The sequence below is a fragment of the Cajanus cajan genome, chromosome 7 (genome assembly GCF_000230855.2).
Source record: "Cajanus cajan strain Asha chromosome 7, NIPB_CcT2T_4, whole genome shotgun sequence".
NCBI classification, from domain to species: Eukaryota; Viridiplantae; Streptophyta; class Magnoliopsida; order Fabales; family Fabaceae; genus Cajanus; species Cajanus cajan.
In genome coordinates this window covers 23,666,105-23,679,359 of record NC_138523.1, presented here as the reverse complement: position 1 = coordinate 23,679,359, position 13,255 = coordinate 23,666,105, and positions in this window count along the sequence as shown.

Below are 13,255 nucleotides of genomic sequence, written 5' to 3'. Positions count from 1 at the left end.
AAAAAAAAAAAAAAAAAAAACGCTCGCTAGATTGAAAACCCGAAAGGGCGATCTAGGCAAAAGTTAGAGCAACCTGCTAGGTTGAAAACTCGAAGGAGCAATCTAGGCAAAAATTAGGGTCAACAAAAAAAACAAAGAGCTGGTTAGATTGAAAACCTGAAAAGGCGATCTAAGCAAATTCAGAGCGACATGCTAGGTTGAAAACCCGAAAAAGCAATCTAGCAGATAGGTATCATGCCAAATTTTGAGGCATCAATTGGGGCAAGCCATGGCGAAGGTGAAAACTGGGGCAAAATGCATTGAATTATCCTCTAAAGTTTATTGGCGAGCAATCAAGATTATTGAAGTGCAGTACTAGCATTGTTCATCTGGAAAGTATCACTCACATGATAAATACCTCCCATTCCTATCGTTGTATATATCTGTCATTCTTGTCATACAATGACTTCCTTTGTAAACACATTTCTTTCTTGAATAAAATTATCCTACCTCTTTGTTTCCAATTCTTTTTGCATTTTATGATAATATACCGAAAGGAAATGCATGTTACATCTAAAAAAGGAAAATTCAAGGCATTACAATTTATTTTTATGAGTTTTAAAAGCCACAGTATGCTTGATAATTTCTGGAAAAAGCGCAACCAACAAAATAACTTTGTTTCAACTCATAAGTTCTTACAACAGCTTAAGGGTAACCCAAGGGAATAACCAACTGTCATTCAAGTCAAAGAGCGTTCAAAGGCTTCACTCATCCATGATCCTTGGCTGTGTGTCACGATGAGGAATTTATTACCAAAAAAGAAAAAAGAAAAAGTAAAAAGGGAAAGGAAAAGAAACAAAAGTTTAAGTCTTGAAAGTTGTGCCTCATAACATTTTACATCATATCACCATTGCATCAAATTTCATTTGCATCTCTTGCTTCCTAGAACTCATGACGTAGAGTTTTTAGGCTAAGCACTTACTTCACATATGACTTTCTATTTAAGTCCAGTATCTACCTGGCACAAGTTAAATTTTTCTTTTGTATAAGCCTAGTATCTACCTGGCACAAGTTACATTTTTACTTTGTATAAGTTCAGTACTTACCTGGCACAAGTTACATTTTTCTTTTGTATAAGTCTAGTACTTACCTGGCACAAGTTACAATTTCTTTTGTATAAGCCCAGTATTTACCTGGCGCGACCCATCGACCAATTCAACACAAGCATTTGGTCGATCCAATATCAGCATTCAATCAACCCATCACCATCATTTGATTGAATTGGCACCAACAATCGGTCGATACAGCACAAGCATTTGACCACTCCAGCATTAGCATTCAGTCTATCAACATTCAATCAATCCAGCACTAACATTTGATTGAATTGGCACCAACATTCAGTCAATCCAGCACAAACATTCGACCACTCCATCAAGTACAAATATTCGGTTGATCAAGCATAAGCATTCAACTACTTCAGCATAAGCATTCAGTCGATCCAGCACAAGCATTCGACCCTTCCATCAAGCCAAATATTCAGTTGACCAAGCACAGGCATTCAACCACTTCAACATTGGCATTCGGTTGATCAAGCACAAGCATTCAACCCCTCCAGCACAAACATTCAACATTAACATTCGGTTGATCCAGCACTAGCACTTGATGATCCCAACACAATATTTTAGCATTGGACTGTTCAAGCAAAAGCATTGAATCTTTCAAGAACTTACTTCATCAACAATAGGAGCTACGTCTTGGGTAGTTGGATAAATTAATTCACATCTTTATTTATTTCTTATCACAAATGATCTAAATTACCTTATTTAGATTATTTAATAAGAAATAAATAAAGAGGGGCAACTGTGAATAATCAATTTTATCCAGATTCACAAAAATAATGAAATGCACATCTACTATGAAGAGAAGGAACTTCCAAAGTATGGAGGCAACACCCTATGACAACAAGCGAGTTAAAAAAAAAATTGAAGTAGCCCAGAACGGGCCGTTCCAAATTCGGAACGGGACGTTCCAAGTTACAAAAAGGCATAACAAACCTGATTGAGAACGGGCCGTTCCAAAATGGGAACGGGCCATTCCAAGTTAGTAAAAAGGCCTACAACCCTAACCCAGAACAGGGCGTTTCGATCTTAGAACGAGCGGTTATTATTTTAGAACGGTTCGTTCCAATATTGGAACGAGCCGTTCTAAGTGACTAAAAAGGACCTAAATTTCCTTATCTAGAACGGGCCGTTCCGATATTCAGAACGGGCCGTTGCGCTTTTAGAACGGGCCATTTTGAATGTAGAACGGGCCGTTCCAAATTCACATTTAACACATAACGTCCATTTTCAGAACGGGCCGTTCCGATTTTGGAACGGGCCTGATGGGATCCTCCCTTCCATGGATGATTTTGGCTCCTTGAAGAGGGACTCCTTGCCCAAAGATCTAGGTTCACCAAAGGAGAAAGGGGTTATGTGGATGTGTGGGTGAAAGGTGGTTTTGGGACGTAAAGGTGATGAAGGATGAAAGGTTGGTGTATGGTTGCTCAAGGTTGGCTCACTCCAAAATGAAGATGGAGGCCACTCTAGGGTTTCACTCTCCAAGGGTGGAGAATGAACTAGGCTAGCCGAATTAACCTAGTGACTAAGGATGGGATTTTGAGGCATAAAATGCTCACTCAATATCATATAATCCAAAGTATTTACAAGTTGTGGTGCATTGGGTATTTATAGGAGGGAAGGCATCTAGGGTTGCATTTGGAGTATGCATGGCCGAAATTCTCAAGGCAAATGCACTCCAAATGAAATGCAAATTAACCCTAGATGCAACTTGGTGGCCAAGTGATGGAATAACACTAAGGCCGAGAAGACCAAGAGGTGATATATTAAAGGAGGCAAGAGGAATGGGTTAGTGAGGCCACTTTTGGACCTTAGCTCCTAAGTTCTTTTTAATCATAGAATTTATTTTACTTGTATTTCCAATTTTACCCTTGTATTTTGGGGTGTTTAGGACTTAGAATTTATTTTCCCTTGTATTTCCCTTTTTACCCTTGTATTATAGGGTGCTCTAGATGATTAGGATTTTTAATTTTGGGCTAGGGTGTTAACTAGAAGGGTGACGCATTCTTTTGGTGTTCATTGGATCTATTTTTGGTGTTAGAAAGGCTTAGGCCCAAGTGGAGGGCAAAGGTTGCATGGTCTTATCATGCACCTAGATATAGCCAATCTAAACCCAAAGATTCCATCCTTGGCCACCAAGTTGCATCTAGGGCTCATTTGCATTTCATTTGGAATGCATTTGCCTACTCCAAATGCAACCCTAGATGCCGCCCCTCCTATAAATACCCAACACCCCACACCTTGTAAATACTTTGGATATTGAATATAAAGAGAGCCTTTAGTGCCTTTATATCTTTCCTTAGTCACCCTTGGCTATTTTTGGCCAAACCCTACCATCTCCACCTTGAGAGAAACAACCCTAGAAGTGGCCTTCATCATCATGAAGTGAGCCAACCCTAGAGTACCATTCTCAAGCATTTCCTCAAACACCTTCTACCCAACCTTCATTTTCGTCCATTCCATCATCATCCACCCTAAAACCTTGGTCCACCTTTAAAGAACTTGATCCTTGGAGAAGGCGTCTTCCTCCTTGCTCATCATCTCAAGTTCATGCAAGTAAGGATGCCATCAAGTGGTATCTAGAGCCTTGGTTCTTCAAGGGTAACAATCTCTTTATCTTTAAAAATATTCGGTCATGTCTTGTCTTCCTTACATGTCTCCTAAGTGTGCCTAAATGAATCATCTTAATTGCCATATTTTGATGATCCATAAATCTCTTCTCATGTGTTGATTCATACCATATGTTCTTTGTGAATCATCTTGGCATTTTAGGCTTTCTTATTTAGGTTCTTGCTTTTTTCTTTAAATTTTTGAGTTTCTGGAAATTTTGGGCTGCATGTTATACATTAATGTTTTTATTTTTTTAATCCATCCGGTTTTGTCATAAGCTTGTCTCTTTGAACTACCTTGAAAGAAATTCCAAGTTTTTTATGCTTAGCCTTTGAAATGAACAAAAAATGACATGCATGCCACTTGTTTGATAAAATGGCCGTAAGTCCTTGATGTGCTTTAGAGAGTCAATCATGCATGCTAATTAGTTCTAGCATGTTCTACATCACTTAAAATATCATGTGTGATTAATTCCTTTACACATACTTACTTCAAATTTTCGGCCAATTTTTTGTGTATTCCTTGGTGAACTTGTATGCCTACATGATGTTTGATAATTTGAGTGTGAAATTGATTTCAATATGCCTATCTTTGCTGCTGGACGTGGGCTATTAAAAACTTAAGAAAAACACTCAAATATTGTCTCATTGAGCTAGTGTAAGTTGCTAAAAGAATACTCCAAAAAGTTGCTAACAAAACCACCAAAAACAAGTGTAAAACCCAAGCAAAGGAATAATATAAAATTCAAAAGAAAAAAGAGAAAAGTGGCTGGACTTTGAACAAAAAAAAAAGCCAAGACTTGGACAAGCCCAAAAAGAACAAAGAAACCAAAAACAAGAAAAAGGGAACCTTTGCTAGACTTGTGGAGTTTTGGACCAACTTTCATACCATAGCACTTGGAGTTAATTCTTGGACCATTGGACAATACTTAATGGCCGAATGAGACAATAAATCAAACATGTTAAGTGCATAATTTTTCTTTTAAGCCTACTTGCTAAATTCTATTCTAGTGTCATTCTAGGAATTACTCTTTTGTGTGCTTTCCTTTTATTAATGTGCCTTAATTTCAGTTTTTGAGTCTTTCTTCTACTCTTAAGTTTGTCTCATAAATTCCATGTGAGTTTAGCCTTTTCTTAATTGTGCCTTTTTAGTTTTTCTTTCTTGGCCTCTTGTACTCTTGGGTTGTGTTTTCTTCTTGATCTAGGTGAGGAAAACTTCTAAAACACTACACACTTTCTTGGTGGATTGAGTGGAGGGGTTGTCCGATTGGAGTTCAAGGAACTTTGGAGGATCACACCAATTCAAAGAGTGCAAACACCATTTCAAGACTAACATTGGGTGTTCATTGTGAAGGGGTGGAGAATTGAAGACTTTGAGACTTCCTTTTTTTTCTTCTACTTATTTCTTTCTTGTTAAATTTCGGCCTCTTGTGTTTTTGGCCTTGTAGACCCCTAAAATTGTCCGGGTCGGAAATAAAGCTTGAAGACTCTCGAAGACTGAAGGAAGATCAGCCAGAAGGACTCCTGGAAGGCCCTAGGAGGGTTCTCTGTAGGTCTAGAGGTCTTAGAATAGCCCAAAATAAGGAAGTGGAGGGAATGAAGCCCAATACGGCCGTACTGAACTTAATACGGCCGTATTGAAGCTTCAATACGGCCGCAGTGAACTCAATACGGCGTATTGAAGTTTCTGAAACTTCAATACGGCCGTACTGAAATCAATACGGCCGTATTGAAGCTTCAATACAGCCGTATTGAACTCAATACGGCCGCATTGAAATTTCTGAATTTCAATACGGCCGTATTGAACTCAATACGGCCGTATTGAAGTTCAAAAATTTCAATACGGCCGTATTGCTTCTGTAGGCCGTATTGCGCCTATTCCCTATAAATATGACGTCAATTGGACGTCATTCCACACTTTTTCAGATAGTTTTAACCCTCTCCTTGAGTATTCTGGGGTTTTTGAGCAGTGTTCTGCCCTAGAAATCACTCGGAGAGTTGATCCGACAAAGTTCTTGAGCCCCGAGCCATTTTACTTGAGGATCGAACCTAGTCGAAGGGAAATCCTCCGGATTTCCATAGTTAAAAGTTTTTTAGGAAGGAGCGAGTGAGCTTGTAGAGCGAGGGAATGCCAAAAAGCTTCCCAGTTTCACTCAATATATAAAAGCACGCTTCAAGAGGTTTCTTCTTAAATCCTTCCTTTTACTGCTTTCTGTGTGCATATTTAAACTGTCATCATGTAGATAGTTAATTTATAATTGCTTAGAATAAATAGGGGTAATTTAGTAATTTTACGCTGTTATTTTAGAAACTAATCTGTCATAGGGAACCCGAAAGGGGCGCTGTGGGGTGCTAACACCTTCCCCACGCGTAACCGACTCCCTTACCCAACTCTGGTTGTAATGGCCAAAGTTGATTTGTAAAAATCAATTGCCTTATCCCTTTTTCCAATGTTTTGAGTAAAACATTGGTGGCGACTCCACGAACCCCTCCTTTTTGCGAAAACCACTAATCCATGGAGGGTCCCGCTTGGGATTAATATGGATTGGTGAATCATTTAATAAAATTGCTCGTTTGACAAGGTCTCAGTTTGAGAATACGTCATTATAGCAATCCATATTTTTAAACAAATAAACGAGTCCAACCATCCTTCGCGAATGCCAAAAGCCCGCTTCGGGCCGGTGGCGACAGATGGCGACTCCACTGGGGAAGCCTCGAGAGTCAGTCCCATTTAGTGACAGATTATTTTTAACAAATAATAGTTAAAATTACTTCATTACCCTTTGCTTGTATGATAACATGCTTTATATATTTGGCTTTAAATAACTGTTGTTTGTTTAAATTTCCGCAATTGTTTGAAATAAATTGCACACAAACCTTTGCACACAACAGTTCCCTCTATACCCGGGGGCATGAGTGGTAATCCATAGGGAGTGGATGTTAGTACGGCCGGTTGAATGGGTCTATAGGAGCCTACGAGACCGTTGTCGGAAAAACATCACTCAAGGTGATAACCATGAACTTGAGTCCGACAGTGCGTTGGAGCTTTCCATCGACTTACGACGAGAGGAATTGGGTCCCTATAATGGGGGCACCTTGGGGGCCTTTGACCAAGTGAGAACAGTTAGATCCTCCTTGAATATGCACTTTTCTGCAGGAGACCCCTACCTCGTGATTCGCTCGTGACTGTTCGTGGATGAGTGAATTGTTTGTGCATTTGTTTATGTGAAATTGTTTGAGCATACATTGCATTTCTTTAAACATACAACATTCCTATTCTTTTAAAAATAATAATAAATAGGAATAAGGATCTTCTAAGTACATGGTGTTAACGTCTACCTTCATTGCATTCATATAGGTAGTTTCCCTTTTCACCCAAAAATACAAAAAGATACAAAATAAAAAATAAATAATAATAATGATATTTACCCAAACCAAGCAATGTCATGCATCATGTTAGGAAAATCCCAAAAAACATGATAATGCTTAGTTAAATAAACACTATGCATGCATATTCATCTCCATCATCTCATATCATGCATTTTATTATAGATCATGGAGGGATCTAGGGGAGTGCAAGGGCAATTGAAGAAAGTGGACTTCTTATTGTACCGTGCCGAGAGGTTGGATCACCTCTGTACCTTGATGCCACGAGAGGCTCGTTTGGAGTTCGAAAAATCCTATGGACGAGTTCTCGACTTGATGAAGATTTGTGTGGATCCATCTTTTCTGAGAGCATTGGTCCACTTTTGGAGTCTCGATCTACATTGTTTCGAGTTCCCCCAGTTTGACCTAGTTCCTACTCTCGAGGAGTACGAGCTCATGCTACGATGGCCCAAATCAGCTGGGGTCTATATCTTTCATGATAACCATGTGGCCGTGGAGAGAGTTGCCACTCAGGTCAAATTACCATCACGATCAGCTGCCTTAGTGGGGAACGGCAGTATTAAAGGTTGGAAGCTTGCTATGATTGAAGACCACCTTTCTTCCTTGGCTGGTGAGGGAGATTGGTTAGCTTTCAACAAAACTCTAGCGTTAGCTGTATTTGGGATGATCCTTTTTCCCTTTTACGCTAACACAGTGGACCATGCTGCGATGGACGCTTTCTTCGCTTGGGACGTACACATGAAGAGTCCCGTGCCTGCCATTCTTGCCGACACCTTGCTCTCTGTTCATCTGTCTCAACAGAAGCAAGGAAAAATCATCCGATGCTGCACCTCCTTGTTGTATGTGTGGGGCATCACACACTTTTATGCCTTTAATCATATGGGGACTTTGCCCGATCCGTTGAGAAGTTTTTCGAAGATCCCCGTACGCCGTCGATATGCTTCCGAGTGGAAGGAGGAGATGGAACAATGGAGTATTGAACACTTCACGTGGGTTTGCCCTTGGTTCCGTCCAAGCAATGTATTGATGAGATGCGGCAGTTATCCAAGCATACCATTGATGGGCCTCAGAGGTTGCATAGCCTACTCACCAAGATTGGTTATGAGGCAACTGATGAGGACTCAGATCATTCCTACTATAGAGGAGCTTGGAGGGTTGTGTTTCTCTTTCGATTATGAGCATCAGAAGGACATGCACGCTGTCATGAGAGCATGGGAGAGACCAACCTATGAGGGAGATCTCGAGCTTGGAAAGCCTCGGTTATCCGTCTCCATTGATTATGAGGAATGGAGGAGCAAGAGGGGGGTGCCTCAACCATCCACTTCTTGTGCAACCACAGCAACAAGGAAGGCATTGCAAGAACAAGTCGACGCCTTGACCAAAAAGCTGGAAATTATGGGAGCTCAAATGAGAGTTCTTGAAGAGAAAAATGAAGAATCCAGTTTTACTATTGATGGTCTTCAAAGGCAATGCAAGAAGAAAGACCACGAGATAGAGCGGCTCAAGGATGAGTGTGCTAACCTCAATGAGGAGACTACTCGGGCATCCAAAATGCCAAAGGATGAACCGAGTAGTCAACTCCAAGAAGTCAACGCAAAGATAGCACACCTTGAAGCCGAACATGCAAGGCAGGCACAGTTGATCAAGAACATGCAAGACGATCTGCTCTTGACTCGATCCGACGCACAACAATGGCGGGAAGTTGCTCAACAACAAACCGCAAACCTTTCCGATTTCCGCAAAAAGGAAAGGGAGGGACTAGCACAAATGGCTAGACTCCGAGAAGAGAAGGATCGAGCCGAAGACGAGCTTAACGAGTTGCAGGCCATGATCAACTATCACACTCAAAAGGCGAAGGACGCTCAGAAAAGTAGTGATGATATGAGTCAAGCCGTCCATATGCAAGTTGAAGCAATAGCACGCCATGTGGAGGAAGCCGAAGACGAATGGAGAAGAAAAATGAACCCGCCTGTGGGTTTTTATCGGCTTTTCTTATATTGTAAAAAATTGCTTCAAAGCATCGTACGATAAGTTGTACACTTTCTTTAATGAATAAAACAGTATTTTTGAGATTTATTACCTTTGCATCTCATTAGTCATTCATTTTGCATTTATCTCTCCTAGTAATTAATAAATAAGATTAATAAAAAGAAAGAATTAATCGATGCGTATGTTCAGAATGGATCGCACGCCATTTGTGATAAAATGCAAACCAACAACTGCGCAAAGTGAACACACGACGATGCCGTTGTTGGTAATCAAGACAGAAAAAGGGGAGGGTCCCACGCCGTTAAGGATTGTTGCTCCAAGACCTTTCCCTTACGAATCGAATAAGGCTGTGCCATGGGTATACGACATCCATACTTCTACCGACAATGATATCTCCAATATCGCTGGACTTGGGGGCATGACTAGGAGTGGCAGGATCTACTCTCCCGAAGATCTGCACGATAAAGCTCCCAAGAGTAAAGGAAAAGAAAAGGAGAAAACCGAGGAAGATAGAGAATCCGAGGAGGAGACTGATGAGCTGTTAAAAATCATCAAACAAAGCGAGTACTCCATTGTGGATCAACTTCACAAGACACCAGCAAAGATCACTTTGTTGTCGTTGGTCCTAAGCTCCGAACCGCATCGGCAAGCTCTGTTGAAAGTCTTGAACGAGGCGTATGTATCACACACCATATCCCAAGACAAATTTGAGGGAATTGTTAGTCACATCACGGCTAATGATCGCCTCACCTTCACAGATGAAGAAATCCCCACCGAGGGACCGCACCATAACAAGCCCTTGCACATCTCTGTAAAGTGCAAGGAGTATCACATCGCGAAGGTCTTGGTGGATAATGGATCTTCCTTGAACGTGATGCCAAAAAGGACGTTCGATCAGATGGCAATCAAGGGAGTCCAAATGCGCCCAAGCAACATGATCGTTCGAGCTTTCGACGGCTCTAAAAGAGAGGTGGTGGGAGAAGTCAGTCTTCCAATCCAAATCGGACCCACTATCTTTAACGTCGAATTTCAAATAATGGACATTACTCCTGCATACAGCTGTCTCCTCGGCCGACCTTGGATTCATGATGCGAAAGCTGTACCCTCTACGCTCCACCAGAAAATCAAGTTCATCGTGGGTGACAAACTGGTGACCGTGCAAGCTGAAGATGACATACTCATCAGTAAGCCATCCAACATACCTTATGTGGATGCAGCAGAGGAAGCTTTGGAAACCACCTTCCAAGCATTGGAAATTGCCAATGTTGAAACGTTTCCCCGAGAAATGAAGAAGGTAGCTCATATGCTCACAAAGAACGGATACTTGCCAGGACAAGGATTAGGCAAGAACTCCCAAGGAATCCCGGAGCTACCCATTATCAAGGACAATCCGGGGAAACAAGGGTTAGGATACAACCCTGTTAAAGATCAAAGAACGAAGAGGAATCAAGATCCTTCTCGACGTTCTTTAAGCCAGATCTTTAGGAAGGCTGGTTCACAAACGTCAAGGCCAGCTGTCGTCATCAGGTGTCCTTTTCCTTCTAATAGGGATGTGTAAATCCAGTGACTATTAGAGATCACTCCTCGGGGACAGCCCGACCCCCGAGCCTCGATAGGGCACATGTTTCCATCATGATTATAATAAAATCATTCTTCATTAATTCTTTATTGCTTCTTTTCTTGCTTGCAATAAAATTCTAGACCACATTATTTTAACCCTGTTTGAATAAACATGAATGAGGTTAAAATCATCTTAATAATAATAAACCCACATCATTTTTATGTGGAAGTGTGTGTGTCAACTTGGAGCACCTTTTCTTGGCCTCAATAAGTGCCATCATGGATAAAGAAATCCTAAAGAGCAAAAGACCCGCTAGGAACCCCACAAAAGGGTGACCTAGGCAAAAATTAGGGTTACAAAATAATGAATAAAAACAAAAGCCCGCTAAAAACACCACAAATGGGTGTTTTAGGCAAAAGTTAGGGCCGTCAAAAAAGAAGAAAAACAAAATAAATCCATGATGGTACCATCAATTGAATTCAACAAGGAGCTCAAGAAAAGCTATCCAAGTTGTCAAAGCACAATCATTAATAACAAAGATGTGCTTAACTTCATAAGTGTTTAATCAAACAAGCCTAAACACAATAAGCCTACCAATGGCCAGCCATTCTTACAAAATCCATTTTTCAAAAATAAAACAATCCCCTCTAAAACACAAACTTTTGAAAATATATCTTTTCCTTCTTTTCTCTCTTGTCCCAACGATTTTTGAATAATCTAGTGGAAACATGGAGATATAGTGGTCAATAGGAGGGTTGACACATCTTCTAAAGGAAGGGAAGGATTATTTGGTTGATGACACCAAATCCCAAAATCAAATACGCATCATTCCTCGGTTACAGAAATCGGCAGAGCACAGCTCGTCTAGAGGAATGGCAAAAATCCAAACACAAAAACGCATCGGTTAATTCTTTTGAAAAAAGAATCAAATAGAATTAGGTGCATCATACTGCATACATGCATACAGATGATAGGTGTACTGGAAGATCACTTATTCTCTGTTTATCTTCAAAAAAAAAAAAAAAAAAAAAAAAAAATTTATCAATCAATGCGCCCGTATTGAGTTTAATACGGGCGTATCAAGGCGAACGTTGAAGCAACGTTTCGTATTCAATACGACGTATTAAACACAATACGGGCGTATTGACGCTCAATACGGCCGTATTCCATTCAATACGGGCCGTATTGATTGCCACATTTGTACAATAACGGTAAAGCCAATACGGCCGTATTATATTCAATACAGCCGTACTGGAGAAAACTTCTCTATAAATAAGCCTCCCCCCTCTCATTTTTGCATACCAATCTTCATTCTCTGCATATTTTGTTTGTGAGTGCACCCTAGACAGCTTCTCAAAAATGGCAGAGTCATCCCGAAAAAGACAGAGAGCCCCAGCTCGACGTGAGATGACGGATCGACACAGGCAACGGCTGGAGCTCATAGAGACATTCAACTTCGAGCCGTCAAGGGTGCTCGACTTTGACCTTCTCCGAGCAGTGGGCTTGGAGGATGACGTCAGGGGTTACTTCGGCAGCATAGGATGGGGATTTCTCCTTGATTCCCCTTCTCAGCTGTACTTGACAGCCACGAAGGAGTTCCTGGCCTCCGTCGGTATTACTGAGTCGACGAACAGTTATGGGGAAGATGTCTGCTCGGTTGACTTCTGGATGAATCAGGGGTACCGCTCCTTGACTTTGGACGAGTTCAATGTCCAGGCAGGATTTTTCAGCCGCACTGATCAGCTGGAATTTCGTGATGCCATATGCGAGTGGCCTGATCAGTGGACTCCGGTTGACATGTGGAGATTGCTCACTGGCCGAGAGGATTACCATTCAGGGGTAAAGGGCTCCCGGCTTCCGACCGCTCTTCGGATCTGCCACAAGATCCTTACCAGTACTATCCATGGCAGGTCCAAGAGCCCCGAGTCGATTACTCGTCCGGACCTGCTAGCATTATATTGCATGGCCACCGGACGGAAGGCCAACCCTGGATATTTCTTCCTCGAGCATGTGAAGAAGCTGGGGACACGAGAGGGAGGAGAGTCTAGACAGGGGTATATCTTGGTCGCCCCACTCCTCTCACAGCTGGCGGAGACATGGGGATGCCCCGATGGCGAAGAGCCAAGGGCGCTGGCGCCAAAGCTGATCGGTGCTACCACTTTGATTAGCATGAGGATCATTACTAGATCAGCTGGGGGGTTTGTACGAGTAGATGGCCCCGATGCCTATGCCGATATCCTCAATGACCTCGACTTTGAGGGCGATGGCAGCCCACAGCCAGAGACCGGCACTTCACAGTCGGATAGGGCCTACTTTGATGCCCGCTTTGACGCTTTACAGCAAAGCATCGATACTCGATTCGATGCTTTTCAGCATAGCATCGGCACATGGCAGCAGAGTACAGATGCTCGATTAGACACCTTGGTGCAGGGGTTTGACAACCTCTCCGTCTGGATGCATCGCCGCTTCCCGGACCCGCCACAGGACCCGCCGGCAGAGGAGTGAAGACTGGCTTTTGTTTTATTGCTTTTTCATGCATTAGTTTGGTTGGGCTTAGCCCCATTTCTCAAATTTTCCTTGTACAAATTCATTTTTAGTAATGAAATTTGCCA